The sequence below is a fragment of the Felis catus genome, chromosome B1 (genome assembly GCF_018350175.1).
Source record: "Felis catus isolate Fca126 chromosome B1, F.catus_Fca126_mat1.0, whole genome shotgun sequence".
In the NCBI taxonomy this organism is placed as follows: domain Eukaryota; kingdom Metazoa; phylum Chordata; class Mammalia; order Carnivora; family Felidae; genus Felis; species Felis catus.
Genome location: NC_058371.1, coordinates 69,438,038 through 69,464,947, shown reverse-complemented (window position 1 = coordinate 69,464,947; position 26,910 = coordinate 69,438,038). Strand labels below are relative to the sequence as shown.

General features: G+C 39.5%; 1 protein-coding gene and 1 long non-coding RNA gene across 2 annotated transcripts in view; one reads left to right on the top strand and one right to left on the bottom strand.

Annotated features, from left to right (window-relative positions):
• Window positions 1-26,910, top strand: part of TMEM144 (transmembrane protein 144) — a 90,355-nt gene that overhangs the window by 443 nt on the left and 63,002 nt on the right. Inside the window, exon 2 of the mRNA XM_011281596.4 lies at window positions 18,219-18,322. The gene's annotated coding sequence lies outside the window, so the exon portion shown is untranslated. The remainder of the gene's footprint in view (window positions 1-18,218; window positions 18,323-26,910) is intronic.
• On the bottom strand, window positions 14,542-26,825 carry LOC123384897. Its single transcript, XR_006596623.1, has 2 exons — window positions 25,715-26,825; window positions 14,542-14,736 (listed from the first exon to the last, which is right to left on the bottom strand). It is a non-coding gene; the product is annotated as an uncharacterized LOC123384897 (long non-coding RNA).

Here is a 26,910-nt window from a genome sequence, read left to right as displayed (position 1 = left end):
CGAACTCAGACCTCTCTGTTTTTTTAAAAGTTCTGCCACATAGAGAAAGGAGAGGAACAATTCCACTATTGACAATGGCCTAGAAGTACCTGTGGATTTTGGCTAACCTTCATGAGAATTCAAGCATTTTTCCAAAAGCATTTTTCTTTGTGTTCCAAACTCTTAAAGCTCACTTCCATGAGCACAAGATTATTTTCTCGGTGCTAAATGTTAAGTTCTTGAAAGGAAGCCATGACAGCGTTGCTTTATTATAACCATATTATTATTTTCACACATCGAGAAGAACAACTGACCTCTCAAAATTAAAAGTGCACCTCAAATTAAAAGCAGACGCCAGGTTGTAACAAACAGAAGCTTCTGCTGGCTGTTTCTAAAGCAATTTAATTTTTAGTGAAGAAACATTTCAGAGTTAGATGAGAGGTGCATGAGTTAGTAAATTTGCTTGGCTGCCACTCTCCCCAAAAAAGGTCTTTTTACTAGAAGAAGACCAGTGCATTGCTTCTCCTTACAGCCACAAGAGAGATTAGTAGAGGCTAAAGTGTAGGATATTTAGAGAATGGGCTCCAGAGAGTGAAAGCCTGGCTTCTAGCCCTTCTTCTCTTCCTAGCTGTGGTCCCTTGTGACAGGTAGCCTTACCTCTCTAGCCTCATTTTCCGTCTTTAAGAGAAGACTAATGACAGCACGTACCCCATTGGTTTCTTGTAATGGTTAAAGGAGATAGCGGTGATGGAATGACAATTTGAAATGCTAGTTAATGTTCTTTATTCCTCTAGCACTTTTTTGAACTTCTCAGAGGCCCTTCTCCTAGCCCAGGCATCTTAACAAGAATCACCATTGCACCAAAGAGGCAGGGGGTCGGGGGAGGTATCATGGTAGATTTAGGAACACACTCATTGAATTATTGGTATAGTCAATATGTGGATATAACCAACACAGTGGACACGAATGTCTGTCAGATGTAATCAGAAAACAGTTTTCATCATTCTCCCCATTGCCTATTCAAACTTGCTCTGTGTCTTAGTAGTGCTTTCCCACTCCCTTGGGTAAAAAACCCAGATATGACTTTTCTAGTCATACTTGGATTTTTTAAAATGTCTCCACTCATTTTAGTCACACACACACACACACACACACACACACATAATCTGCACCTAACCTGATCAAAATGTTTGATCCAAACAGGGTCAAAATTTTCAAATTTTGTTTAACTTTTCCTTTTCCAGAAATCATCCATCCCTCAAAAAGCATAGCCAAAACCTACTGAAAAGGGGGAGGGAAAATTCATCCTGGATTGCTTTTTTTTTTTTTTCCCTGTTAAGACCTTCAATTCCTCACCCACATGCCCACTCACCCCACTCGAGTCTCTCTGGCTATTCCCGAGTTGAAGGGTAGTGGGAACAGAAAAGTAGTAACAGTAGAAATGTGTTGCTACTCCATTACATTGTCGTGAATTGATTTATAAGGTCTCTGGACTTTAGTGCAGGTATATAAAGCTGATCATCTGGTGGGTATTTGCAGTTGCTTCAAAAACACCCCTATTACTGTCTCTCCCGCTGGCTGTTGATGTCTCTTCAGTCCCTTGGGATCTGGTAGCCCTCTGTTCTGTTGAGGTCATCTCTTTTCAGGCTGTTTCTCAGCATTTAAAATGGTCAACACGGTGGCTTTCTCATTTGGGCCTGTATATATCGCCCACAAGTGGCCCGATACACACAACCACGATCTTTGGCCTCAGCAACCCCTGGCTTCCCAAGGCAGCAACCTATTTCCCTTGGCGTGGTGGAGCCTCATTCTAGAAGGGGGAAGCAGTGGCAATCTATTCCTCATGGTCACTGTTGACACTGAATAGAAAGGTATATTCTACCATCGGGTGTCATGTGGCTCAAGAGAGAAGTTTAATTTTGTTTTGGAAAAATAAACCTCAATTCCTTGAATGAGTACTGGCATGAAAATTTGTTACCACGATATAAGAGTCACACATACCTATAACATGTGCGTGTACATATAACACTCAAAATACTTATTACTGGTATTAATATTATGTGATCAGAGAGACTGATCAAATCCTCATATGTAAAGTACTTTCTCTCCATTAAAAAAAAAAAAATCCATGAGGAAAACAAAGTGAAAAGACAATTCTTTTTTTATGTTTTTATTTTATTTCATTATTTCTTAATGTTTATTTTTGAGACAGAGAGACAGAGTGCAAGCAGGGGAGGGGCAGAGAGAGAGGGAGACACAGAATCGGAAGCAGGCTCCAGGCTCTGAGCTGTCAGTGTAGAGCCTGACGCAGGGCTCAAACTCACAAACCGTGAAATCGTGACCTGAGCCGAAATCGGTCGCTTAACCAACTGAGCCACCCAGGCACCCCAAAAGACAATTATAAGGCTCACTAAAATTACCTGGGAAACTCTGGGGTGCCTGGGTACCTCAGTCGGTTAAGCGTGCAACTTTGGCTCAGGTTATGATCTCACAGTTCATGAGTTCAAGCCCCGCAGTTGTCAGCGCAGAGCCTGCTTCAGATCCTCTGTCTCCCTCTCTCTCTCTGCCCCTCCCCACCCTCTCAAAAATAAGCATTAAAAAAAATTTTTTTAATTCCCTGGGAAACTTTTTATACCTTTCTGGAGGCAAGAGAAGGTAGTGAGGAAAAGCAACATGAGCAGGAACTGGAGCCTGTCGTAGCATTTGATTTCTTGACCTGTATGATATTTGTGAAAGGATGTTTATCTTGGGACAATCTATTGGCTATCCATTTATGATTTATGAAAGAGGTGGTAGGTAGACAAATAGTCTTTTTATATTCTTTATATCTTGCATATGCTCTGCCTCTGTCTAGAAAAGGAGGAGAAGTAATAATTTTTACATATTTTTATTTACAATGAAGAGTCTATGATACTTTCAGCATTTAAAATTAAATTTAAAAAGTTAAAGAAAAATATCATTGAGAACTTTTAGAATATATAGACACCTAAGCCCCATCCACCTCCCCAGAGATTCTAATTTAATTGGTCTGAGGTAGAGCCCAGCAATCCATAGTTTGAAAAACTTCCAATGTGCGGATTTATAATTCACTCTTCTAAAAGTGAAATGGCTGGGTTCAGAAGCAAATTAACACCTTTATGCAGTTAAGTGATAAGTCTTAGGTTTCATCAGCAGTAAAATAATCTTTAAATCCTTCAAGGCTTCCAGTTGTAAGAACCAAACGCAATAAAGGCTGGTTCTCCTCGAAGCTGGGAAAATTCCAGGACCAGATTGGGCAGTGCATAGGGCTCCAGATTTCTCACTCACATTTCTCATTTCCCCACTCCTGTCACGTGTACCTTTTGCTGCTACTGTGGGCTCAGGCTCATGTACCTCCTCAGAGCCATTCAGAAAGTGAAAAGGAATATATGAGGACTCCAGTCACTGAAAACCTAAGTATTAAAGCTTTTCCTTGTTGGCCCGTGCTTGCTACATAGATTATACACCTACTACAAATGGACACTTCGTTCCTGGATCTGTGCTGACCAGATCCTTCCACTGGGTTCCTAACCCTTGCTCACAACTTTCCTGACTCTCTAGGACCTATAGCCTTCTAGAACTATAATCCTGGCTTTAGCCTAGGTTCTTGGGTACCCACTCTGTCTTGCTTGTCATACAGAATTTGCTAATACTTTTGCTATCCATTCTAACACCAGGCCTGGGCATCCCCGAGCCGGCCTGTCCTGACCCTGAAAAAACCCTTAGGCTTATAGTCTTTGAAATGTTGTCATAAAGGTGTTTGATTGCTACCAAGAAGTTTGTAGTTCCTTAAATTGTGCTCTATACTATATCTGTCTTTAAAACTATATGCAAAAGAAGTTACAGTTATTGTGTTATATTTGATTTAGAAACATGTGCACTTTCATCTGATGTTAGATTATTTAGTCACTCTAAGGACATCTTTCCTGTCGACCCACATCCACTTGCTGTAGGTAGAAGAAACACTCGAAAAGAAAACTGCCTGTCTTCTCAGAGCCCGCCTTACAAATCTGTGAAGTGCCGCTGAGTGCCATAACTTGATCTCTCGCGTGTGACCAGGAGGGCACCACATAGGCACATTTCCAAGGGATGAAGGATCTGACATTTCATTGCATTGGGTATTCTCCCCTCTATCTACTGTTATACCTGGCAAAGAGGAACATGAGCCTCCTTGCCTTTTCCTGCTGTGGAAATCTACCATAATCATCCCTTTAACCTCATTTCCCTGGGAGGATTTGTTCTATTTACATAAATTTGTGTCTGCGTCAGGATGCCCCTGCCACATGACCAGAAACCAAGCAATGTTTGTATGGACAGAGCATAATACAAGGAACAAATAAAATGTATGACAGCCAACCTGACATAAATTTGAAAGAGCATATTTATATGGTTCTTATTTCCCTTCTGGATAATTAGATGATTTACACATGTTATAATAGCCAGCATTTTTTTTTCTATAGTTCTAAACCCCAAGAATGCAGAGTCATCATGGAGTCAGAGAAGAATTAGGTAAATCAGAAACTCCCTGAAGTCCCTCTAAAAGCCCCTGGACAGTCTAGACAATTAAGCTCCTCTTTTTCAACCATGGGTGCTGAAGGCCTCAATTCCCTACCTCCCACCTCCACTCCCAGCCCACAGACAGAAATGAGGACAGACACGCCAGCCCTAGGTAATTTGTGGCTTGGGATAGGAAAACCAAAACCATTTGAGCCTATGTCGAGGAGTGAAGATTGGATAAAGCCATCTGAATCCTTGGGCTCCTTGCAGAAAATTATGCAGAGCTACAAATTATCTCTTTTCTCCTCACCTAAGGCAGAGTTTGTATAAAAGAAAGAAGCTGCAAAGTACATTCAGTGGAAGGAAGTCCCCCTGGCTAGACTAGATTAAATTTGGCATTCTAGAAATGCAACGGGATTATAAACAAACACCTTAAAAGTACAGGGGAAGAAGCTAGACAGAAATTTGGGGTCCTTTTTTTCATTTGCATCTAGACGTTCTGAGACTCAGCTGTGCCCCCCACTGCGATTCAGACACGTGTTGCATATCTGAGAAGTCGTTGGGGTGTGAAAACTGCACACGCACGTTTCATGAACTGATAGAGAAGCCGGGTTAGAAAAGACAGAAAGTGTTAATATCACCTACTCTGCCCAGCCACCCATTCCCACCTTCCCAGTCCTGTAGATTCAAGCCCCAGGAAATAACCACAGACAAACACAGATGGATATATTTTCACATCTTGTTCTGTGATATGTCGAGGCATCAGCAGCCCGCTGTGGTTTCCAGGCAAGGAAATGTGAAGCAGATCAGGGATGACCCCATTTTCCTGACCGCTTTTTTGGGAAGCCCTGGCAGGCGGCACCCCTGGCACAGACCCTCATGCTTCACGTGGAAGGCAGCAGCAGCAACAGCAGGCTCAGCAGTGAGTCAGTCAACCTTACTAGCTGCACAGACAGAAAACATCCATGAGAAGCTGGAATGTGGTAACTGGAAATGACTGGGTGATAAGCATTTGAGTGACAAACCCTGGCATTCTGTGACACAGTTGCATGCTTGTTTGAGAGGTGCTGGAGGTCTTGTTTTATGCAGGAGAGGGTAAGAGTCTGTGCAGTTTAAGTCCTCCCACTAAAGAGTGCTTGGTACTCGTAGGCTGCTGAGACTCAGGGAAATGCACAACAACTTACCATTTATTAAAGACCCACTAAAGGCCAGTGGTATCCCAATAAATGTTGACTGAATGAGTGAGTGAATGAAATAATGAATAAATGAATGAAACTGTTAAGATGATAAAACACAATCTCCAGACTATCGTCTCTCAAAGTGTGGCCCTGGACCATCAGCATCAACTGCACCTGGGAATTTATTAGACATGTGAATCCTTGAACCCCCCAAAACCTACTGGACTAGAAACTCTGGAGGAGAGGGTCTGCAATCTGTATTGTAACAAGCCCTCCAGATAATCTGATGTATGCTAAAGTTTGAGAACCATGGCTCTAGTTGAGGAACCCCAAAAAGAACAGGGCAGGCCAGCAAGAAGATAGGAAAATGCCAAAAAAGGAAGAATAGAAAAGAGCAAAAAGTTGTCGTAAGTGTCAAAACAGCATTTGTAATTTATGTAAAGTTATTCTGTACTTTTTTCCTCTTTATGAGAGTTCATTTCCTCTTTGACACTTCATTCCTTGGTTTGGAAAAGACAGACTGTGCTAATATCATATGTTCTGCCCAGTGAGGCACCCGCACCTACCCAGCCGTACTGATTCTAGCCCTTTCCCAAAGCAAGGTCATAGCATGTAGATACTGGGAAAAGAAGAAATTTGAGAGTGACAAAAATTCACAAACCATAGAATGAAAACCAGGAACACTCCTGGGTGTGGAGGGACTGTCTAAGGAAAATTACAGGAAGAAATCAAATCCTCTGCAGGCCATCGCCAGATCTGTACCCATAAAGACACTTTTTATAGGAAAATCACACTATTTTCCAAAGGCGGTCCTAGGGTTCCCATGGCCACATAATGTGTAGCATAGACAAAAATTATAAGCCAAAAAGCTTTGGTGAGAAGCCTGGAATGGGTTTCTGAAACACAAAAAATGAGCAAATATAAAGTAGTGTGACACATAGAAGAAAACTAAATATTTGTATAAGAATGAACATGTCATTTCCCTAAATATAACACACCTCAATTCTTTTTCCATAGGAAATTACCGATGCTTTGGTTTAAGAAGGCACATTATTTTGCAGTTTTTTGGGCAATAAAGCAAACTTGATTGAAGTAATCATCAGCTCAAAGGCAACACTCCTTTTTTTTTTATCTCTGTACTAATTGCTCATAATATAGAAACAGCCAGAAATACAGTTTATGACAATAGATCTACATTTAATTCCACTGAGTTGAGGAATTTGTAAACAAAATATTCTTAGCTAGGTGCTTTTGGTAAGGGCTATTAACTGAATGTTTGTGCCCCCTCAAAATTCATATGTTGAGACTCTAATTACCAGTATGATATAAATGGAGATGGGAACTCCAGGAAGTAACTAGGTCACGAAGGTAGAGCCTCATGATGGAATTTTTGCCCTTGTAAGAAGAGACAAAGGAGAGCTTGCCTCCTTTCTCTGGTCTCTGTCATGTGACGACCCAGAAAGAAGGTAGCCATCTGTAAACCATGTACTTGCTCTTTTTTTCTTGGAAGCATGATGCTAATGACTAAGCACTCTCTAAAGAGACCGGGGAAGGAAAACATTGATGGAATAAAGCACTGATGAATACATAATTGCAGGTTCAAGAAATAGTGGTCAGTCTTACCAAGTTACCAATGCAGCATGGTATCCAGGATTTGCTCACTGTCTCCCTCTGTACTTAACAAAAGACTTCAAAATTAAGCAGGAGTATATTCTGCTAAAATTAGTCATGCTACTTTGGGTTCCAAAAAGATACTCGGTGGTCTAGCAAGTCGGGCAGCATGTAGGACCCGACCTTCCAGACTGGATTCTTTTAAAAACTTTCAGTTCTGTCAGTTCTCCACCTTCTCGCCCATGTACCACCCTTAGAATCTGCCCACATCTAATAGACACATCTTCTACGTTCAGATTTCAAGTCTTCCCATTGTTTTCTAGATCATGCCTATACCCAGCATCAAATATGGCAATTCTAATCTGGCCAAATTTGTCATCTGCCAAGTAATGGTACTAGACTGGCTTGATTAGTTTCATAGATTTTTCATTTTCATTTAATGAATAATTTACCTACCAATCCATCATAAATTTCAAACTGAACCAAAGCTTATTTTCACCTATTCTCTTATTGGATCCTGGAAAAGGCATTTTTCTTTTCCTTAAGTAAGAAAAAAAATCCTTTAAAATTGGTTGAATTTCTGCTAGCAAGTAGGTAACTTTCCCTCTCAAATATGTAATTTTTTTTAAATAAATGTTTAATAGATGGGTTTGGAATTTCTGTAGCTAAGGCTTTCAAATGTCTAAGAAGCTTGGTGAATCTAAGTATATCACTAAACATTTGTATTACTTTTCTAAATTTTCCATGGAAAGCATAATTTGAGATTAAAATATATAACTTCTGCCTCAGCAGTATGTAAGGCTAGATACTCAAAGGCCTTCTTACTTTAAGCCTAGACCCGTAATAAATAAGGAAAAACATATATAATCCACTGTTTACAAGTTTTCTAAAAAGGAAGGATTCTTTTATATATATTTATTATTATTATTATATATTAATATATATATACATATATATAATATAATATATATTTATTATTATATATTAATATATACATATATAATATAATAATAATATGTTAATATAATAATATATATTAATATATTAATATATATTATATATTTATATATATAAATGTTTAAAGGAAGACAAAGTGAGCATGCAATAAAAAGGGATTAAAAATAATGAGGACATATTTTTAAAAAGTTTTTTTTAAATATTATTCATGGGTGGGGTGCCTGGGTGACTCAATCAGTTAAGGATCTGACTCTTGATTTTGGCTCAGGTCATGCTCTCAGTTGTGAGACTGAGACCAAAGTCAGGCTCCATGATGGGCATAGAGCCTGCTTAAGATTCTTCTCTCTCTCTCTCTCTCTCTCTCTCTCTCTCTCTCTTTCTGTCTGTCTCTCTCTCTGTCTCTCCCCTACTCACATGCATGCTCTCTCTCTCAAAAAATAAAAATAAAATACCATTCAGAGGTGATAAAACAAATTGTTGAAATTAAAATTTAATGGATAAAATTTTTGGCCCTGGACCCAATAATGTAGCTTATGTTGAACTAAATCTTATACCAAAACTAACTTTAAAAGTTGGGAAAACATAAAAAATTCTTTGAAAGCATTGGAGAACTAGCTCAAGTAACATTGAGCAGCAAGAATCCTTGAGAAAAGAAAGCACACGAGGTGCACTGCTCAGAATTTCTCTGAGGGCACTTTCCCAGTGTTGGCAAGAGCGAAAAGAGCTCAAGAAGAAAGAAGCATGCTGCTAGGTCTGAGGAGTCAGAGAGTGAGTTCGGGGCTGCCCAAGGAGATGGGATTTGAGGAGCAAAATATTGGAGAGAAAGGAACTTCGGAGGGAGTGCCCAAAAATCTGCATTCAAATTTCCCTCAAATGGCTGGTCAGCTTCTGAACTGTGAATGTGCAAGGCGATCCTGAATAAATTAGTCAACAGCAGACAGAAAGCTCAAGAACTGAGGTAGATTTCAGCAACCCGACAGCACCAGGATGTTAAAAGATTGTTATTCAAGATGGAAGAGACCTAGGCATTCCCTAGGGCTAATGACCACCCCTATGAATAAAAGCAAAATGGAAATAAGCATAACAAAGCTGAAAAATAAGTCTGGACTGGATCAAGGTCATTCACTGCAACTCTTTGACTAAAAATCTTAATACTTTTTGGAAGAATATTCTATAAAGCCTCTACAGTTTATCATTCATAATCTGAAAAGCAACTGAAAATTATACACATGCTAAAAATAAAAGAAAATGACCAATATGAAGAGAAAAGACAAGAAATAAAGAGATAAAGGTGCCATCCACAGGACCACCACAGTCACCACTGCTGGCCCTGATCACCTGGAGAAGCCCAGTCCAATGCTATTTGGCCACTTTTTGCACCTGGGAGCACATCTCACTTCACACTGGACTTCCTCTAGCCCAGGCTACTGCTTGACCATTCTTCTTCCCATACACCTGTGCAAGTCAATGGCTTCCTGCACCAAATGTCTCCAATAGTAGGCTACCAGTGGTCATCTCCCCCAAAGGCAACTGAAAATTTCTTGTCAGAAGAAATTTGGCTGGAATCCCCATAGTTCCATAAAATAAGACTTGAAAACTTTGTCCTTCTCTCTGACTTGCGTAAACTTTGTTTGGATCATACGTTAGAAGGCCAGGAAAAATGGCTGCCCATCACATTTTTAGCTGCTGAGAAGTACTCCAGCTTTAACCAGGAGGTGACCTGTACTTACAAGATTCAGACTTTTTAGAAAGTCATTTGTTCACTGTAAAAAGAGATTAAAGAAATCATGACAGAAGGCAATAAATTGCATCAAGTATAGTAATCTTTATAGTATCCACATGACTATAGCGTGCTATAGTCTTTATAGTATCCACATGACTGTTCAAAGGATAAACACATTTATTCTAAGAACTAGGTAGTAGATAAGAGCCTTTTGTAAAGTGTTGCTTATTTGTAAGATGGCATATATGAAATAGTCCTAATGGACACTGAGGGTTAGCTAGATTTGCTTAAAACAGGGAACTTTGTGCCTGTGAAAGTTATACACTTGGGCCCGTGAAATAAATACACTTCTTTCAGGTGTATTATGGTGCTCGCTTGCATTTTTTTATTCTTTAAACATTAAAGTATGCCATACTATAAAGTACTATAATCTTGTTACTGAAACAAGAAAAAAAATTCATAACGATTCCCACTTCTGTATAAAATAAGATGTTCTACTACCACTGTTCTTCTAACGGCCCAATGTATTAACGATCCCCTGATGTGCTTTGGGGCAAGTCCATGAATTGGCAGACTTTCTGCTGAAATTAATCTAAGAGAGTCTGATTACATGGTGAACAAATAGGCTGAGGAAAACCTCAGGTGATAATGTCATTTTTTTTGGCTATGGTTTTAGCTTGATAATTAAGGTATATTTTTGTTTAGAACCAAATGACATTAGTTTTTATGTTTCTGAAACTGGAAATCCTTTTCAGTCAATATTTTAAAGAAATAGAAAGCCATAATTATTTTCACTCTGGAGAGCTAGTTAATGAATGCAAAGAGGTTAGAGAAATTTAGAGCTACTCATCATTTAATGGTATTTAATGTTTATTTTCAGTGTGTTTAATATGGGTAATTTCTGCAGGTCCTCTAAAAGAGGAACAATGCTTATTGATTAAACGTGGGAAATGATAGTCATTACACCAAATTCTACTTAAGACCTGTGACTGTATTACACATTATACGGTGGAGTTCATTTTTCATGCAATGTCTTATTTTTCTGAGCTACAAAATAGAGACAATGATTTTAAAAAGAGAGACAGGGGGATGCCTGGGTGGCTCAGTTGGTTAAGCATCCTACTCTGATTTTGGTCATGTGACAATTGCACGGTTTGTGAGTTACAGCCAAAGCCCACATTGAGCTCTGCGCTGATAGTGGGATCCTCTCTCTCCTTCTGTCTCTGCCCCTCCCTTGCTTGTGCATGTGTGTGTGCATGTGCTCTCTCTCTCTCTCTCTTTCTCAAAAATAAACTTTTAGGGGTGCCTGGGTGGCTCAGTCGGTTAAGCGTCCGACTTCGGCTCAGGTCATGATCTCACCTTTCCTGGGTTCGAGCCCCGCATGGGGCTCTGTGCTGACAGCTCAGAGCCTGGAGCCTGTTTCAGATTCTGTGTGTCTCTCTCTCTCTGCCCCTCTGTTCACGCTCTGTCTCTGTCTCAAAAATAAATAAACATTAAAAAAAAATTTTTTTAATAAATAAACTTTTAAAAAAAAGAGAGAAAGAGATAAAGAATCCACTGGTGATTCAGACTTTAAAATACTAAGATTAGAGGGGCGCCTGGGTGGCACAGTCGGTTAAGCGTCCGACTTCAGCCAGGTCACGATCTCGCGGTCCGGGAGTTCGAGCCCCATGTCAGGCTCTGGGCTGATGGCTCAGAGCCTGGAGCCTGTTTCCGATTCTGTGTCTCTCTCTCTGCCCCTCCCCCCGTTCATGCTCTGTCTCTCTCTGTCCGAAAAAATAAATAAACGTTGAAAAAAAAATTTTTTTTAATAAAATACTAAGATTAGAAAGTTAAAAAAGCAAAAAATGAACAAAAAAGATGAAGAATGAGAAAATTTCAACAGAAAATTGGGACCATTAAAAAGAATCAAATGAACACTCTTAATCTGAAAAAAAAATATCTACAATGAAAAGTATTTATTTGGGTTTAAAAGGCAGATTGGACAAGGTAAAAATGCAAGGTTTGTAAAATCAGAAACAGGTCCCTAAGAAATATAAAAACTGTCAGAGAAGAAGTTGGAAAAAAATAAGAACTGAGTGTTTAAGAGATACATTGGACACAATTAAAAGATCTAATACGTAACTGTATGCCCAGAAGAAAAGAGGAAGGCAATGTAGCAGAAAAAATATTGAAAGAGATAATGACAGAGAATTTTCAAACTGACAAAAGACATCAGTTCAAAGTTCCAAAAAACTCACTGAACTCAAGGAAAGATATGTCAAAGAAAACCAATAACCACCTCTTGGTCAGTTTACTAAAAAACAAAATAGAGGGGTGCCTGGGTGGCTCAGTCGTTTGAGCGTCTAACTTCGGCTCAGGTCATGATGTCACAGTCTGTGAGTTCGAGCCCCGCATCGGGCTCTGTGCTGACAGCTCGGAGCCTGGAGTCTGCTTTGGATTCTGTGTCTCCCTCTCTCTCTGCTCTCTCTCTCTCTCTCTCTCTCTGTCAAAAATAAATAAACATTAAAATTTTTAAAAACAAAATAGAGTTGAGAATTTGTAAACTGAAAGGTGGGTCAGAAAACGATATATAAGCTGAAACACAGACAGTTACTAGGTTAGAAAATACATAAAGGAGTATAAGAGACTTCTTAGACATGGTTATGAGAAAGATTTAAGGCAAGAATAATTTGAGGTATAGAAAGAAAGGAGAGAATCTGACAAAAGCAGTATTTGAAGAAAAAAAAAATGGCCACGAGAGTTCAGATTCAAGAAATGCTACAAACTCCAGCAAGGATTGTTTCAAACAAACATTTTTATATAAAGGAAACAATACCAAGTTTGGATAACTGAAACATACTTGTATTTTCCAGTGGAATCTTAGAACCAGAAGAGGCCTGAGAGATAAGCTGATATGACACACTGATCTTAGAGAGGAAGCAGATCGAGACTGCATAAGCAAATGACCTAAGGAAAGGCACAGCCAGAATCGGAATTCTTGAATTCAAATTAGGCAATATTTTCACTATACAAGACCTTCTCTCTCATTTAACTTTATATGTTCAGCAGCACTATCCAAAGATATAGATCATTCTATCATTTTTAAATTATGTTTTCTTAATTAAGCTCTTTTTAAATCTTTCTTGCTGACTTCCATATTACCAAACAGATTGATAGTGTAAAAAAGTAATTCTAGGTCAATCACTTACTCAGGTTGCTTAATGTTAGAAGTAGAGCAGGAACAGAAATTCAGATTATTGAACTTTCTATTGCAGAGTACTTTTCATCTCCAGCTTGGTAGTGGTGGTGTTTGGTTTTTGGGTTTTTTTTGTTTGTTTGTTTGTTTGTTTTCTTTTTTTTAACATTTATTTACAATTGAGAGACAGAAAGACACCGAGCATGAGCAGGGACGAGGCAGAGAGAGGGGGAAACACAGAATCCGAAGCAGGCTCCAGGCTCCGAGCTGTCAGCACAGAGCCCGACGCAGGGCTCGAACTCACAAACTGCGAGATTATGACCTGAGCTGAAGTCAGATGCTTCACCGAAGGAGCCACCCAGGCGCCCCAAGTGGTGGTGTTTTTTAATAGCACTTACGCACTGCATGTAAGACCATGAAACTCCTGTTCTTTTACTTTCACCTTAGCAATGATTATCTTGCGACTCAATCAATTTCTGTTTCTTTAGTGCTTTTTTTTCCCAGAAATATTGGGGTATAATCGACAAATAAAATTGTATGTGCTTAAAGTGTACAATGTGATCATTAGATATATGTATACACTGTGAAATAATTTATACATGCAGGCACTTGCACATGTGTGCACATGCAAACACATACACACACACACACACACACACACACACACACACAGCTTCTGTCCATAGGAGCTGGTCTAACTCAGCCGGATTTCACCTTTTTTCTGCACTCTTCCAGTCTGGGGATGTGCCGTGCTAAACAGCCAGGAAGCCTAGTTCTTAGTGTCCAAGGAAGAGATGAGAGCAGGGAGTAGTTCATTGGGGTCAAATATAAGGTCCAGGTACTTGATGGGGCTTACCAAGGCTTAATAGAAGCCAGAAAAATATAGAAATAGTTCAATGGTGCCATCAGCCCACCTCCACCCTGCCCACATCCCAGAAACACTACCAGATTTTAGAGAGTGACCTTTAAGTTAGGACAATCTGCCAATGTGTAGCTGGGCCTGCTACTTTGACCCCAGACCCAGAGGGGCAGTGTAAGTGAAGGGCACTGGAGCTGAAGCCTCTTTAAGTTCATGCTACATCTATGTCATGAAGCTTGGGTTAAGAGAGACCCATTTTGCCAGTAGCCAGAAATCCTGGAGAGTTAGACAATCAGGCACGATGCTGACAGAAAAGTTGGATTCTGTACCTCACAGTACAGGAAATAGGATTTTCCTGCACTCCTTTCTCCAAGATTAAGTTAGTTTTTACCTACTCTTTCTCCCTTTATTTATTCTTTCTCTGTACATCCAATAATTCCCTCTGCTTATTTCCATTATTTCACCCATCCCCTGGTATTGTCATTTGACATTAGTGGATACTCTTTTCAGTTTCAGGCAACAGAAAACCCAGAGACCCTAGTCAAGCTTCCACAAAAAGAATTTTATTGGCTAGTTTCCCTCAAATATCCAGAGGTAGAGTAGGCTTTAGCTCAGTTCAGCCATGTCTGGCTAAGTTTCTTTGTGGTCTTTTTGGCTGTATCCTTGGCTGACTTTCCTCCTGATCACAAGGTGGCTTCTTGAAGAAACAGCAGACTGCGTGATCCCTCTTTCGCATCTAGGTAAAAAAGATTAGAAGCATCTCACAACCATCAAACAAGATTTCTGAGCTTTGTGCAAAAGACAATCACTATAGATAAGAGTGTCATAGAGGTTTATACCTTGGTTACATGCTTATTGCTAAAACAATAGCTGCTGTAAATGATTTTGAATTGCCCCTGGAGCTGGATGTGATACCCATCCAACACAAATCCTTAATCTCCTGGCTGCAACACAGTGGGAAACAGAATGGCGTTAGATAGACAAACGAAACATCCATTATAACTATGGTGGACTTTTATTCTATCGTCTCTAGAAAGCCATGGCAACCTGGAAGATAGAGACATCTCTGTGTCTTCAGGCCCTACCTCGTAGCTGCCATAGAATCAGTATTCAATAGTCACCTGAATGAACAAATAAAATAACTGATTCTCCTCAGAAATCTATTTGTCATCAGCCATCCTGTAATTCTTAAAGCATATTGTATTTGTAATAATATTTGCACAACACCTTATTGTTCAATCCCACCCTTCGTGGTTATAATTTTTACCTATTGCTTCCTGGGTGTTTCACTTTGTTTCAACACATTACTGATTATTTTTAGAGCTGCTATTAACACAGACTTCAATTGCTGTCCTGTTTTCCCCTTGAGCAGTGAAGCAGTTGCCATGGAAACAGAATCCAATATCTCTCTCTAGAGCCTCACATCAATGCAATTTGATGTGGGGGACTAACATACTACCTCCTACCTGTATTTTATAAGTCTGAAGATATATTACCTCAAAAGACGCAAGTCATTACTGGGTTAAGGCATACTCAATAGAGTATGGGTTTGACAGCTTGTCCAAAAGATGTATCAGAGCCCTCATCTGGAAATAATACCCCAATCAGAGTTGGAGAAAGGTTTTCATGCTTGAATCACCTAAAAATTCTAAGTCTCCAGGTAAATTTTATTTAAAGACGGGAGGAAGGATCATTTTAATTGGCACCACTCAGTCAGCACAAAGTCACAGACACATAACCTTTCTCAAAGGGCCATGTATAGTGATTACATGGGCTCTCCCCCAACCCCCGGCTTCAACCTGATCCTACACAAAAAGTGAGGTTTGAAATTGAATCCAGGTTGACTGGTAGGAGAAGAGAGGAGTAATTTCCCAAGTATCTCAGCTGAGCCAGCTCCCATCAGCCAAGGGCAATCTCTCAAAAAGTTGTAGATCTAAGCCTTAGCTTCGTTGCTCTCAGCAGCTGGGGGAAGGATACACTAGCTGTGTGGAAGACTACATAGGGAACCAACAGCTTGACTGCATATGAGTAGAAATGGTTCATCACCATGTCCTAAACTCTCAGATAAAACAAATTTTTGTAGTGTAAAACCAAGCTTTGACTTTGTTGGCACTCCATAATCTTTTATTTTGTGACCGGATATGTTATGATGGAATTTTCTATCCTGCAGCGAGATATTTACATAGTCTATCTCTGTAGGTATATATCTGAGGGTAATCTGAGTTACCATGCCAAGGACATGGAATGGAAGAAACCAGGATGAGGTAGATGCAGGCGAGAACAAGGCAAGCAAGAGAAACATTAAAATATTAGGTTCAACTGTATCAACAGGAAACTAAAGCATAGAGACCTAAGCAAAGTGAGTAGTGAGTACACAAGGCACAGCCATTTAATCGTAAGGGATATTGAATCTTAGCAACAAAGAGATAACAGTGAGCACATGGATGAGAAACACAGCAAAAAAGGTACATGTGCAGACTGGAACAGCATTAAAGACTGAAATCAGCACCAGAAAAGAGAGGAACCGAGGGATGAGGCTAGGCTAGAAGACAATAGTCAGGATCCCACCCTGATTTTGTTGTAGGATTCCAAAAGATTCTGTTACAGGATCTTTTTCTTAGTGCAATATTTTTCAGTTGGAGAAGCAAAAGACTTGTTTTTTTGGATTTGCTTTGTTTTTGACTATCTGCTTGTTTGGTTTACAACCCTGGCCCTATCAAGATGACATTTTAATGATGAAACTCGGTATAATCTACTTTTGTGCTATGCCTTCTCTTCTCTGAAAAAAAGGAAGTTTATCCATGAGCTAGATCAAGCCTAATTCTTCAAATTCCCTGTTTGCCAGTTTTGCTCTTTGCTGGGTTAACCCTTGCCCTCATCCTAGCCTCATCCCAGCTGCTCCCAAGGAACATTCAGTTCTCATCATTTTTCTAGGAGAGAAGGAGGTCAATATTATTAGTGGAGTGTATTCTGCATACCACCAGGTTTGGAAATATTTTTTTGTCAAGACATGCATAGGCTTTCTCACACTGAATACCTACCTCCACAACAAAGCCAGCCCACACTTGGCCCAGTTCTACCTAGGACTCAGGAGCATTCAAGCTTGCCAGGTTCTCTGCAAGGTATTAGTTGGGGCTGCTTTTTTGGCTCCTTCATACTAGGCCCATTTCCAAGTGGCTGGGTATAGATCTTGTTCTTACTTGATTTGCTTTGGAAAAATTTCTGACCTTCTCCTATTCTGACTCTTTCTTGGCTGCTCTGTACCTACTTAAACCCAACCCTCCACACCTGCCCCCACTTCATTCACTATGTCCGTTCTTACTGTCATACCCATTCTTATTTTCACAATCCTACTATATTTTCCTCTCTTAGTCCATTATAGAATGGCTAGACGGGCCATTGAGTGAGGATTGAATGAGGGAATGTCATAGAAAAAGAGTCAGAGAACAGCTTGGAGTGGGGCCAAGACCTTGTAGGCCATTGTGAAGACTTTGTTTTTTATCCCTAAGGAAATGGGGATCCATTGGAAGGTTTTTCAGCTAAGGAGTTAACATTGTGTAAAAATGATGGAAAAGGATCACTCTGGTTGTTATTTTAGGAACAGACTAAAATAACGGGGAGTTGGGGGGGGGGGGTAGGAGGGGCCATAAGAGTGAAAGCCAGAAAAACTATCTGCTGACCATCATCAAAACAATTTAGATTGAGATGATGGAGGCTTGACCCAAGATGGCCACAGTAGAGGTGATAAGATGAAGTCAGATCCAGATATATACATATATATTCAAGGTAAAAGGATTTCTTGACAGAGTGGACATAGAGTATGAAAAAAAGGATAAAAGCAAGGTTAATTCTATGGGTTTCTATCCGAAATTATTTAAACGTCTATATACTACGTCAGGAAATCATGATTGTGCCAGGCATTATCCTATGCCTTTTGCCAATCATAACTCATTTAATCCTCATAACCCTATGAGACAGATGTTATTAGTATTCCCATTTTATAGATGAGGAACTTGATACACAGGTTGCTTAAATGACTTGTGTAAAGTCCTTGTGGCTGTTGTTGCCATTAACTGAGATGGATCAATGTAGGAGTGGAACAGGTTTAGAATCCTACTTTTCTACTTTTTAAGGCCTTGAGACCATTAACTGTCCAGGCTCAGTCCACCTTTGCTTTCAGCTGCTATTAATCCATGGTATCTGTTTTTCACCTACTAGGATCATACCAGATTCTCTAGGTTGGCACCAGGATTCCCACATCTGGGTCTTCTACTGGAAATAAGGTTGGCTGGTAACATTTACCAGTCCTTCAAGGGGAGGGGGTAAGTAACATTTTCTGAGTATTTGCTGATTTCTGTGATGTAAATATTCTCACCATAGCCAATTTCAAACAATATGATTTTATTGAATGTGGAATTTGGAAGAGATGCACACAATTTGCCCTCAGCTATAACATACCACTAATTGGAGCCTTGACAATAATTTTAAAGCACTAGAGGGGGCGCCTGGGTGGCTCAGTCCGTTAAGCGTCCAGCTTCAGCCCGGGTCACGATCTCGCAGTCCGTGAGTTCGAGCCCCGCGTCGGGCTCTGCGCTGATGGCTCAGAGCCTGGAGCCTGCTTCTGATTGTGTCTCCCTCTCTCTCTAACCCTCTCCCGTTCATGCTCTGTCTCTCTCTGTCTCAAAAATAAATAAACGTTAAAAAAAATTTTTTTAATAAAATAAAAAAAAGCACTAGTAACTATCTAGCAATCATAATTCGGGGCTCTCAAATGAGAGGGAGAATTTGTGATTGGAGATATAGCCAAACTAGTTGAGAAAAATAATTTATACTTGAACTAGGAGTTGAAGTTGAGATGATAAAGCAAGAATAGAATAAATCCAAGAATGGGGAATAATGAAAGGGCTATATAACTATAGGAGAGGTCAATGGTTGAAATAGCTGATTCCCAATTGATAGCACAAAGGTCTAGAACAGGGATGACTAAGATGTAAACCTGAAGAGACTTCAAAGACAGTTCAGCCAATCAGAAGTCTCAGGAATAGGTAGAGGAATCAGAACTTCAAAAGCAGGCAGTAGCAAGAGATACTCAAACACAGTGTCAGCCAAATGAATGCTCTACAAACCATCTGTTTCTGAATCTCTGAAAGCCATTTAAAAAAAATGTTTCTGATGCAGTCTGGAGCCTGCTTCAGATTCTGTGTGTCCTTCTCTCTCTGCCCCAACCCTGCTTGCTCACTCTCTCTCTCTCTGAAAAATAAACATTAATTTTTTTAAATAAATAAAAAAATATTTCTGATGCAATGTGTCTGGGTTGGGTAAGGACCAAGCTCCGTAAGTGATTTATGTGTAACAGTATGTTTGAGAACCTGGTAAATAATAAAGGCAGAAAGAGTCAGGTTATCAAGGTATCCCAAGAGCAAATAAAAGACATCTGATTTGATATTGGCGTTTAGGACAAGCTTTGCAGCAATGCTTGCAAGGAATAGGACAAAGATAATACAAAGCCAATTAATGTGACACACAGGTAAAAATGGATGCGAAGACCTGAACACCAAGGGACACATGAGACATCCTTAGCTGAAGTACACAAAAGCTCCTGTACACATCACCAAGAAGTTTTTAGCTTCTTAGCAGTGAGTGCCAAGAGAAAATTTTATTCAGAGAAATGACACTACCATTTTACCTGCACAATAGAGTGGAGGACGGAATGCAAAAAACAAGACTGAAAGTAAGAAGACTAATGAAGGCAGCAAATCAAGCATATGATGATAAAGGCATGAAGAACAGTGGTGACAATACGGATGGAACAGTGAGGTTGGTTGTAGAAATATTTTAGTTAGAACTCACATAGGATATTTGATTGGGTATGGAGAATGAGGAATAGGCAGAAACAGAAGAGGATTCCCACATATCCAAAACGGGTGATTCAGCAAACACTTCCATTCTGGAAGACAAGCACCTAAGGAAAAGAGAGATGAAAAAGTGTATATGCATCAAGACTCTTGATTGCAAATGAAAGAAAATAACTCATTTGGCTTAGGGAAAAAAAATGACTTTTCTTGCTGCATGGAATCTAAGAAAGGATTAAACCAACAATAGCGTAGTGAACAGTGAGAGCTATGGTGCTGTCTTCCTAGAATATATTTTGATATCCATTCTAATAAGACTTTTATGTTTTGATTACAGCTATGTCTGACCTACCCACGCACATAGAAATAGCATAGGAACTGGATCTGGCCAATCATAGCACCCATGCTTTTGGCCAGAGTGATTAGCTCAGAGGTGGTCCTAAGACCTGAGCTAAGCCAATCAATCAGGGGACCTCAGGAGACTTTTCATTAAAACTAACAGAGATTTTCTCCCTAGAGCTTTTGTCTTTGGGGTCACAGTTTAGGATAGATGAAAGACTGGAGCAGCTTACAACTGTCTTCCTCAGCAGCCTAGAAAAAGCCTAATGGCGGGGGTTCAACTGAGACCAAGTCAAAAGCTGAGGCAAGCAGAGATGCAAGATGGCTAAAAAGAGATCTGGCAGTTCTGAAGTGTCAGTTCCAGAAATAAATAGAGGCCTGGTTAATGCAGTTATTTCACTGATCATATTAGCTACTGTAAGCTCCTTCCCAACCATATAAGAAAATAAATTCCTTTTTTCTCCCCTAAGCTAGTTAGCAATGGGACTCTGTAATACAAAGTATACTATTCTCCGTTAATACCTCCGAAAGGCCAGAGATACAACTGGGCCTCAGGGAAACTAGATTCAGGGACTGAAATATCACTAGTCCTCCCCCCTTTCATCAGTGCCTCTCTCTGGATATTGGTTTCATTCTCTCTCACTACAGACTACTTTTACAGAGTTGGAAATGTGGCCACAACAGCTCCCTAGTTTCACTTTTCATAGGTTCCATCCCTATTTTTGAACTTGGTTCTATCTCTATTTTTAAACTAGGTTTTTATCTCTATTTTTGAACTTGGACGCACAGAGTAAATGGCAGTTTTACTCTCTGCCTTTTACTCTCTGTGCGTCCAAGTTCAAAAATTCTAAGAAAGGATTCTAATTGACCCACCTAGTGTCATATAATAATAGATCAGTTCATTGTAACTAGGGTTTTTAAAGACTATGATTGGCTTAGTTTAGGCCAGGTTGACATCCCTGAACCAACCAAATGAGGCCAGCGGGGCAGACTCACATAAAAAAAATAGCAACGCTCAAGGAAGCTCAAGGAGGAGACAGAGGAGTAATTCTGAAAAGAATTGCAGTACTAGTTCTAGAAGAAGCAGAAACATAGCTGTCAGTGTCCCTTCCTGGAAAGATGATGTTTTAGACATTGTTGAATTTGAGGCCCAATGCAGGGCCAAAAGAAAGCCAAGGAAATGTGGCCAGTTAAAATTATCAGTCAAGTCTACAGAGGACAATTGATGGATATAATTGATTCTGATGAAACAGATCACCTCAGACTATAAACTGCAAATGTAAACTGTAAACTATATATAATTTTACCCCAAGATTACTCAAAACTCCAGTTTTCAAAACAATCATGTGGTTATGTGCTATAGTAGAGTGACATTGTGAGGTAAGAGAAGAGAAAGTGTTGGGAATCACAAAGGCAGGACCTTAGGAACAAAATATCCTAATTTCTGTCTCCCTTGTATTGGGCATGAGACAAGGTCATGGACTGGCAGAACCTCAGGACTCCAAGATTTTTGGTCTGAACAACTGGAATAAGGTTGCCACTGGCTAAGAAAGGGAAGATTACAAGAAGGGCAGAGTGGGGGTAAGTTTGAGTTTTCTCTCAGACCTTTAAGTGGAGTTTTCAGGTAAGCTATTCAAAATATGGGACTGGATTTCAGAAGAGCGATCTGGGCCCTCCAACATTAAGAGGTCAGGGATGAAATGAGAAACCACCCAAGCAGACTGATGAAGGAGCCTTCGGAAGATAGGAGACAAACCAGGAGAACGTGGTGTTCTGGAAGCCATATCAATGAAAAATAGCAAAAAGAAAGGAAAAATCAACCATGACAGATCCTGCTGAAAGGTCATGTAAATAATGACAGAGACATAATTGTTGGATTTAGCAATGTGGCTGCCACCAATGATGTTGACAGTCTCCGTTAAGTGATAGAAGCAAAAGACAAAAGTTACACTTTGACCATGAATGACAGCAGAAAATACCAACATTAAATTGGATGCAGTTCTGGAAACTAGAAGATGCATAAGATATCTCAGGACTCTTGACTCTTCATGTTCATGTTGTTCCATAAACCACACCCTTCCCCTATAGCCAGCGACACCATGAGAGAGAGAAATCGGGGAACTGAGAGGCTATTTGATAAACTGGGCACTATTTGTGTGGCTTTTATTTTGCTAAGAGAGACCAAGGATTAGATAAAGCTTCTGCTTAAATGAATAGATTGGACTCGGCTTTTAATTAATTTTTTATTCCTTCTCATGAGCAGTGGAGAGAAAAATCAAATCTACTAAAGATTAAACTAAAGGAACTACATTTATATTCATATTGGATTTTTTGCCTGTGCTAAGTGTTTCACCTTCATGGGTCCTTTTTAGTATGGTTTTTCCAGTTTTATTGAAGTATAATTAACAAATAAAAGTGGTGTGTATTTAAGGTGTACAATGTGATGATTTGACGTACATATACATTGTGAAATGATTACCACAATCAAGCTAATTAGCATATCCATCACCTTACATCCAGTTACCTTTCTGTGCGTGTGTGTGGTGAAAAGGCTTACGGTCTCTCTCAGCAAATTTGAAATATATAAAACAATATTTTAACTAGTCACCAACTATACGTGACATTTCCAGAGGTTATTCATCTTATAACTGAAAGTTTGTACCCTTTGACCAACATTTCCCCATTTTCCTTGCCACCCTCTCCCCCCGGCTCTGGCAACCATCATTCTATACTGTGCTTCTCTGAGTTTGAGTTTTTTAGATTCCACATACAAGTGAGATCATGCAGGGTTGTTTTTTTTTTTTTCCCTTTCTGTGATTGGTTTATTTCACTTAGTATAACATCCTCTAGACTTATCCATGTTGTCTCAAATGGCAGGATTTCCTTCTTTTTTTACAGTTGAATTCTCTTCCATCACTATATATATATATGTATATATGCACACACGCACACACACACACACACATAATATTCCATTATATATCACATTTCTTTATCCATTCATCTGTTGACAGACACTTAGGTTGTTTCGTTGTTTCCCTATGTTGGCTATGGTGCAGTGAACATAGGAATGCATATCTCTTTGAGATACTGATTTAATTTAATTTGGATATATACCCAGAAATGGGGTTGCTGGATCCATCATAAATTTTCATTAATACACTTTGCACATCAGATGCATAGCTAATGGTTTACAATTTTTTTCAAATATATCTAATATTTTCCTTGTGATTATTTAGCAACCGTAAAGCTATCTCTTACTAGTGGTTCTGGCCCATGAAATTGAATTACATCCAATTTTCATCCTAAAGGGAGAAATCAATATGATAAGCTTGAAAATGAGACATCTACCCGAAAAATACAAGGAGAGTGGTAACATAGTAAAAATAGGAGGACTCATAAGTCAGAAACCAAAAAAGTCAAGATGTAGCTGATTTTATCAGTGAAGGAAGCAAGCTTAGAGAATTATCGAGTATGCGTGTCAAGATACATAGATGTATTAGTTATTTACCTGTGTCAGATACTGACTTGCATGTGCATTTCAGGTCTATTTAGTCAGAAAAAGGCACAAATCTCACGATATTTTGAAAATTGTATTGAGAACTAATAACTCCAAGTACTGAAATCACAGACATTTTGGCTTACAACTGCCACTGTCACTTACTACAGCTAAGTGATTCTGAGCAAGTTACTCTTTGAACTTGGGTGTCCTCATCCATAAAATGGAGATAAGGTTAGCATGTGCCTCCTCAAGGTGTTCTAAGTCTGGAACAAGATAATGAAGATAAGGGTCTTATGTGCCGTGCCTGCCCAAAGTAAATGTTCAATAATTATTATTTGTGTTGTTTTTATACTCCATCCAGAAGGCCTTCTTTTAGAGCCCCATCAGTACCTTTCTTTCCTGACTTAGTTCTCTACCTCACTTAGAGCTCTTGCTAGATTTCATCAATGATATGCTCATCAGCACCCCCGATGATCTTTCTCCTTTGTCATTCCACCATAAGTATTATGCTGACTTTCACCTTGTGGAACACTGTTAAAGAAATATCACATGGTCAGACCAACCAGCAAGGTATGAGAGGCCATATATGTTCATTGGAGGGCATGTTAAAGATTATTTATGCAAAAGGATTCCCTTTTAGCTAAGATTTGAGTCAAGAGATTTTAAATTTCTGAAGAGTAAAATTAAGCAAAAACTTTGAATGTAGCACTATAATAAGTTTTGGTCTTCTAAAGATGTAGCCTTCAAATTACCTAGACAAACCGTTCCTTTGTTTTTAGAAAATCAACAGGTGATCCCTTTAGCTGTATAAATGTAAGGCAAGTTCTTTGTTCTTGACAAAATTGTGGCACTCTGTAGCTGAAGTCAAGTGTTGTAGTTTGATCCGTCATTATGCAAGGTAGGATCAGAGTTAGATCTGTGAGAATACGGACTTCATTTCTATTATTATTATTATTATTATTATTATTACTACTACTACTGGTTGACTTATTTCTCTGATTTTTTGTTTCCTTTTTGCTTGTTATGTTTTTGAGGATTGTTTGCAAGAGATGAGGCACAGAAGAGAGAAGCAGCTTTCCTGAAAGACTTAGCATGAACAGAATGCTCTAAGACCCAGAAGATATCATAGTGAGAAGAGGCATCCCCTGAGGTCCATATAGAACCATTCAATGCTCTGCTCCCTTGGTGAGCAACAGCTATGAGAACATGGCTAGGGTGCCACCTGCTCATCAGTCACAGCAAGAGGAGGTCTTTCTCAGACGACTTGGATGGTAGTGATTGTTAGCCTGGGGAAGCTAACACAAGAAAGGAAGAATACGAAGATGTCACACTGGGAGTGTGAGCACTTGGGAGGCTCCCTTTGGAGATTGCCAGACATAATTGCAAGACTCTTGGATGCTGAGGTCTTGTCAACATACTGTGGGAGGCATTGTAATTTGGTCATTAAAAATAAAAGAGGCTTAATCTTACATACAAAGACTGATGAGGATTTCTCCCAACATCCTTACACTACATTTTTTTATTAGATACAATCTCTTCAAGTGTCTTGAACAAGATTACCCAGGAAGAGACAGCGACTTAGGCCCCAATATTTTAAACTGTAGGAAGTTGTAATAATAGCAACAAACAACGCAAAACAAAGCAAAAATCTTCTCTACCATTCATCAGTCCAGAATCAGAGCTGTAGATAAAGCCAAGTGGAAATTTATCAGAAAACAACATTTCTCCCAAATATATGCTGCAGCCATAAAGTGTCACAAGAGTGCAAATATTGGAGCGTCTACTGATTTCTTACTGAGAACTCTTTTTCTCTAAAATCATAGACTATCAGAAACACTTTTGTTTGAAATGATTCAGTAGTAATAAAACATCCCACTCTTGTCTGGAAGAGTTCAGCTGTGACACAGCGAAGCAGCCTTGATTTACAGGCCACGTGCAGAGCTTCAGATAGCAGGTCTCTGCGAATAACACTTGACATCTATTTTAACTTTCTTTCCAAGAAAGGTCCACTTTAGAGGCACCTGGATGGCTCAGTTGGTTAAGTGTCCAACTCTTGATCTCAGCTCAGGTCTTGATCTCAGGGTTGTGAGTTCAAGCCCCAACTTGGGCTCCTCACTGGGCATGAAGCCTACTTAAAAAGGAAAAGAAAAAAAAAGGTACATTTCACAGTCCAGAACTGATATTGGTCCCTTTACATACTGCCCATCAAAACACTGTTGCATTTACACTGCACCCAAACTCCAATCTTTGGTAAAATCCTTAACTCTTTTCCTTCCTTTGCTGAAACATCCCACAATTCCTTTGTTGTGCTGTCTCCCACATCTCAATGAGTCTGTACATCTGGCTTATTTAGTGTAAGGTTTGTCCCATATGGTCTCAGGCTGATTGGGCTAGGAAAAAAACATGTCCCACATTTTAGAGTCTCCTTTAAGCACATTGATCTGTCTGTATTTTATCCTATTCCATAAGCAGAAGTAAAGAAAATAACCTAATTGCAAAACAAAGTATGTTTACAGATAAAAGTTTCTATATTATAAACATAGAAAGGTCTTGAGACCAAAGAGGAAAAAATCAGACTTTAAAATGAAAAACAAAAAAAAAAAAAACAGAGTTGGTTTCCTTTCACTGTACTAAAATGTGGTCTGTGCCTCTTAGAGTACAACAATGGTCAAAAAGAGGGGTTTTTCTTCTTACTAATATAATGAAACAAGTAATATGACAACGACCACCGTATCACTTGAGTGATACTGAAAACTTTGAAATATGAACCTCAAAAACCTCTTCCCAGTCCTCATTCTTAGCCTATGACCTTGTTTTCTATCTCACTGAGAAGCAGAAAAAAACAAAAAGCCAGAAAAGAGTGTGGTCAAATTCCCACTTCTCACCCTTTTGCAATTGCACCGATACACTCTTCCTATCAATGACTTCTCTGCACCTAACAAGGGCTATTCCCTCTGCTTCTGTGCTAGATCCCATGTGCTTGTGCCCATGCAAGGGCATTATTTCAGTAATTCTCTTCCCGTTTTCCCTGGCAATCAGCATCTAAGTCAGCCCCCAGTGATCCTCAGCTCCTGGTATCCATATGCCATTTACGTAGTCTCCTCTCTCACTGGATCAGGGACGAACTGTGTGACCCATAGAATACTGCAGAAGCAATGGTGTGTGATCTCAGAAGCTAGGTCATAAAGGACAATGACACTTCCACCTTTTCTAATTT